The sequence below is a fragment of the Gymnoscopelus braueri genome (assembly GCF_963280865.1).
Source record: "Gymnoscopelus braueri genome assembly, chromosome: 16".
NCBI classification, from domain to species: domain Eukaryota; kingdom Metazoa; phylum Chordata; class Actinopteri; order Myctophiformes; family Myctophidae; genus Gymnoscopelus; species Gymnoscopelus braueri.
The window spans coordinates 34,956,895-34,963,005 of NC_137616.1; positions in this window are offsets into that span (position 1 = coordinate 34,956,895).

Consider the following 6,111-nt stretch of genomic DNA (forward strand, 5'->3'; position numbering starts at 1 on the left):
ACAATTAATACACTGTTATGGTGACATGGGAACATTGAGTATCGTCCCTTTTATCGCTGGGCTGGAGCTGTACGTGTTTGGGTTCGACGTACATTGCAATGCACTGCGCTCGGGGCGCGGTTCGCAGTGCAATAAGTATTTTTCGATATGCGCCCGTGTGCCACGCGTGCCACGGAATGCCAATGCGCAAGCATTTCAGCAAGTGTGCACTAAGTCTGCAAAGTTTCAACTCCACGATAACAAAATACCATTAGCTGCTGTCACGTACAGGAGAAGAGAGATTATTTTATTTATTGAAATGAGATTGAAATGATAAATCTCTCTCCCCATGATAAAACACTGGCACTCATAAGCCTTGTGTGGGGGGATAGGGATTAGAAAAAGATGGAGGCGAGAGAGGGAGAGAGGGAGAGAGGAAGGAGAGAGGGGGAGAGAGAGAGAGAGAGAGAGAGAGAGAGAGAGAGAGAGAGAGAGAGAGAGAGAGAGAGAGAGTGTGTGTGTGTGTGAGTGAGTGAGAGAGGGGGGAAAGAAATTCATAATGCATAATAAAACAAAAGGTGTCGTGGGAAACATCTCTGATATTAAAATCAGAGGCAGACAGATCTATATGAAAAATGCAGATTTGAAAATGTAAATAACCACGGCCCTGGGGGGGAGGGGGAGTGATTCAAAGATAGGATGACAACATGAAGAGAAAGGCATTTATGTGGGGGCTTTGATGTTTCTCACAACCAAATTTATGCTACTGACGACCAAAATAATGCCACAGAATAGGGGATTTCTTTTTTTTTTACACAGAGTTCTGGTCTGGCCCCATTTCAAACCATGGTGATCTAAACTACATTATAATACACATTATCTCGCCGAGAGAATGCCTGGTAATGAGATGATTCACATTCAAGAGGGGCAGGGGATGTGGGGGGTACTTAAGACTGCCTCGCAAATCTGCCCAAAACATCAACAACATGCGATCTTCACATTAAAACGAAAGGGAAAAAAAGTCGGTTTGATCCACGGAAAAGTGTATTGCTCAAACGGACAAATCCTGCCTGAACCTAGTGCCTGAACCCCCAAGCGGAGTGTTGGATGGTGACCTTCTGACTTCTGCTTCACATTCGGAACTGTGTTGCCTTGATTTCTTCCGGCAGAGACGAGCTGTCAGTCAGCATGGAGCGGTCACCCCCCCACAGCGTCGGGATGAGACAGACATACCTTTAATAAACCTCACTGTTCACTGTCAGGCAGAGGACAAGAAAAATAAATAAAAACATTCTCTCATTTTGGTTGCGTTTGCCATATTGACAAGGTAATTAAGTATAAAAATATAGTAGCAGGGCTCAACCCCATTATTTGTGTATCATTGAATACTTTCAACCTCGCATCCCTATTTCGGGCATGTCATTATAGGTGGAAATTGCCCCAAATTGTGAAATTAGCAGCTCTACAAGCTCACAATGAGCCGCGATGCAACGCGTTGTGAGCTTGTAAATCGGCTACTTTCGCTCTTTGTCTCACAACGAAGTATAACGGTCTTCAGTGAAATATTAGGATATTATTGACATGGGTTATGCTAATGGTTAATCTTGATCTTCCTTCGGTGCATCACTCCGATGATTCAGTTCCATGTTACTGACAGAAGGTTAGTGGGTGTGCGAGGATGCTATGCTAGGACACCAAGAGTAGATAGCACATCTTTTATGTACCAGAATACCGCCCCTTCATATCGCGAGGGAAAGAGTGGGAGTCGACCAGATATCTCCCCATGTAAATCCACGGTGCAAGTTCAGCCTTGTCGCCGTGCTCAACAATACCGGAGCTACTTGGCTCCTGAACATTGCCATTAGGGAGCTCTCTCTCGAAGCCATTTACTTTGAATATATCATTATTCCTGGCAGCGCTCTCCCCTCGTTCAGCTCATCACCATTTTTCTCTTTTTCTTTTGTTTTGAATAGATAAAAGCTTTGCGGGGAAGAGAACATCAAGTCACTTGAATCGCTGATGGTTCAATAGCCAGTCGCGCCGGCTCTCCAGTTTTAACGAATGTTCTCAAATGTCAGCGCCACTTCTTACACTTTTTTTTATATCTTCTTTCTTATTTAATGCCCACAAACTTTATTATCACAACACTGTCACTATGAGTAAAGTATTAGATGATAACCACAACGCTATGACTTTATGTATGAGTGCTGTAATCAATCCACGACATCTCAAATCAAAACACACAGCAGACCCAACCAGCACAAACTGGCGATTGATGCTGCTCTCTCTGTAAAACCCAGAGAGTCGATTTAACTCCCAAACCTAATGGCTAAATTTTCACACTCACACACAACTGTGTTAAATTGCCCCTCAGGATTTTGCATGCTGCTGCGCGGGGTCAGCTCGTACAGACGCCTTAGCGCTTCCATGTGCAAGCGCTGGTACGGTCAGCGTGCCTGAGCACTTTTAAGAAAAGATGGGGCCTTCACCCCCGGCCCCCTCCACAGCTGCTTCTAGTCAGGGCCTGAGGTCCCTCCATCCCCTTATCCCCTCCTGCCCCTCTTCTTTTCTGTTCTCTTGCCAGGACTGCAATCAAGCCTTCAGCTTGCGGCCGGGGCCTGGTTTTCTCCCCCCGTCGGCCTGAGAAGCCACCAACAGACTAAACTATGAGAGCAATGAAGGGGCCGAGACAGAGGGGGTGGGAGATGGTCACTTAAAATGTAACCCTGGCATTGTGAGAGATGTTCTTGTTTTGTTTTTTTGTTGTGTTTTTTTGTTGTTGTTTTTTTGAGGGAGGGGGGAGTTATGGCTGAGAATGTTGGCAGCGAGAGCGATGCCCTTTGCTCGAGCAGTGTATGAATAAAGCGCTAATCAAAAACATACGCGCCACAAATTCCACCCACATTATAGTGCTGTCTGGGTTCAGACCTTCGTCTGGGCATTTTTTTATTTTTCCTTTTTTCCCCCCAGTGGCAGGAGGACGGCGGCTGCCGTCACGAGCACACTGCTCGCTCGCTCACACGCCCGCACGTGTGCGCACGCTCGCTCACACGGCCGACCGTCGTCCGTAGAATTTAGTCCGTCTGTCTTGTCTTTCACTCAGAGGAGCCTGTTCTTTTAGTTTCAATACTTCTAAGGAGGGCAGTCATACCTGTTGTTCTCTCTCTCTCTCTCTCTCTCACGCCAAAGTCTTCTTCCATGGCTAGAAGGGACGGTGTAGACTCCACAGTCATGTCCAGACAAACCAAACCCCCACCCGGCCGCCCACTGTCATCCTGCACACACCGCCCTCTCAGATGACAGCGGTACAACAGCAGCCCCATTATTCCGGACAGCCCTTATTCGTTTGCTCAAGGATGTGCTGTTGTCAGTATTGCCTTTCAAGGCCAGGTCCATGTACGCACTATCTGTCAAGGCCGTTTGAAAACAACGCTGTGGATCATTACGCAGAAATATGAAGCCATAATCCATGTCCTTTTTGTGTGTGTGTGTGTGTGTGTCCAGATAATTTGAGCACCACAGTAGATAGAAGCCATGTGTGGGCATAACCGTGATGATGAGAGACAATGGATGGATGTGGGCCTTTTTGAATCTGATCGGAAAAAGAAAAATATTATTTCCTGTACGATTCATGAGAAGAAAAACCACAACCAACATTTTTTTAAATAAAAAGTTTGTCCCTGTACAGCATCTAAATATTTGTTTGCCTCCTTAGACCGAATTTAAATAAAATAGGTTCACTTTATTTTCTAAAGACATTTTGTAAAAGAAAATCCATGGCAGGAAATCCGCCCAAATCCATTGAAAATCCAATAATATTTGCATAGGGCTTAAAACATGCAAAGTCCCCGCGTATACGAATTAAGCTGGAAAGGAAAGCCCTGCTGGTTATGCATTAAAATGGATTGGAAGACAGAGAGAGAGAGAGAGAGAGAGAGAGAGAGAGAGAGAATTAGAAAGAGTGAGACAGATTTGACTCCTACACAGTGGCGTAACGCAGAATCGGGAGTTTCACGTGAGGCCCACGTACGCGCGCGAAAAATGTCGGGTCTAATTCGGGTCTAATTTGGTCTAATTCGGGTCTAATTCGGGTCTATTTGACCAATATAAATCAACTTTTGTCTTTTTTTTTGCTGTAAAAATATTTTTATCAGCGCAGGCGGGGCCCCGCCTGCTGGTGGCCCCCCCGCACCGCAGCACTTGCTGCCCCTCCGTTACGCCACTGCTCCTACAGGTTAAAGCAGCGTTTCCCAAACATATAGGGTCACGACTCACAAACCATTTTGGATACATTTTTAACCTTTCCTGCCAGTTATTTTCTATTTTTGACATTTGACATTAAAAAAAAAAAAAAACAGAAATTGTGAAAATAGCAGATCTGCAAGCTCACAAAGTTGTAATCTTGTAGATCGTATGTGTTCAAAAAAATATTTTAAATAAAGCTTAAGTAATGTATTTTTGTTTGGATCCAACTGAAAAAGTGTGGGAGCTGATGGGTTGAAGCCTGTGACAGGAACCATGTTGAGTTCTCAGCACACAGTGGTGTACAGTATGAGCACCCAGAGATATCCATTCATTTGTCACCAACTGTAAAATATCTATTTGGCTGTGCTGCACGTTGCACTTAGGAGCAATGTACAGTATAGATGCCAAGGCTGTTGGTGTACAGTACAGTACGCCTCAGTGCACACAATTACATTGTGCCAGCAAAACCTTTGTAACAACAGCACTTGAGCAACAGAGTTTGTGAACAGCAGAAAGAGCGTGTGTGTGTGTGTGTGTGTGTGTGTGTGTGTGTGTGTGTGTGTGTGTGTGTGTGTGTGTGTGTGTGTGTGTGTGTGTGTGTGTGTGTGTGTGTGTGTGTGTGTGTGTGTGTGTGTGTGTGCACGTGGTGGGGGGTATATATATATATACACCGGTATATATCATTTTAGTTTTTTTTCCAAGGCCATCGCTGATTACAGGACGAGACCTGACATGCTCATGTGATGTCAGCTCGGGGGAAAACAAACATAGAAGTTATAGCGCATTAAGAATTCAACAGGCAATCTATTCGGGCAATTAATGGTGTATGAAAATAAGCTCTGATGGCGTTGAAAGCACTCCGACATGAATGTAGGCCACGACTGTTGTGCGCCTTTTGTTTTCCCGTTGTTTTCACCCTTGAGGATCACAGATCACAGAGTCCCCGTGCCTGCTCTCTTTCATGCCGTTATGTGGAAAATGTACAATATGCCGGCGATTACAGTAGCTCCTTTGTTTACTCGCAATGCACTGCCGAGGTGATTCCAATTATACTAAGCAATGTTTGACATAGCTAGATATTCGGGATGGACTGGTACCTGTCATCTTGCAATTGAAGATTTACACCACTTTGAATAAACTTCCACCTGACGGTTGAAAAAAGGCCCAGGAGATGAAAATAAACAGAGGAACCGGACACTCTTGTAGGAAAGTACACTATGCAAATGCTTTATACGGAATTCTCCTCCATTTCATTTGCAGCCTTCTGGCTTATCATTCAGATCTCTTTTGACATGAGTTGAACTATCCAATCAGTCACAGGAGGCAAAAGTTACTCACACAATTATTTACACAATCACAAACATACGTATGCACACTACACACGAGTCTGCACTTCCACATGGAAAAAGGTGAGAACAGGAAGGTGTCATTTGCTCTTCAGGCGGCAGGGTATTCGAGTTTCCATTTCTGCAAAGCAGCTAGGTAGATAGGCTTCCACTAATTTGGCTTCCAGTAAGAGTTATATACAAAACTTCAAAGGCGAAACAGGAGTGGGGGATTTTCTACCCATTCTCAGAACAGAAATACAGACTAGTTAGGTGGAAGCATTTGAAAATTGTGGAAGCCAACATGTCTTGAGAGACTACATAGACACATGCACGTTGGTTTGTCAAACCTTTGGGGATAATGCATTGACTTAAATTAATTCCCTATTCCCCTAACCTTAAATATAACAGATATATACATAACCATAACTGCAGTAAATATCAATTTGTCCCTATTTATTCACTCTTCAATCAACTTGTTTCATGTCCAAAATGTGTCCCAAAAGGGAATACTGTATATGCTATCTCACACGCACACACACGCACACGCACACGCACACGC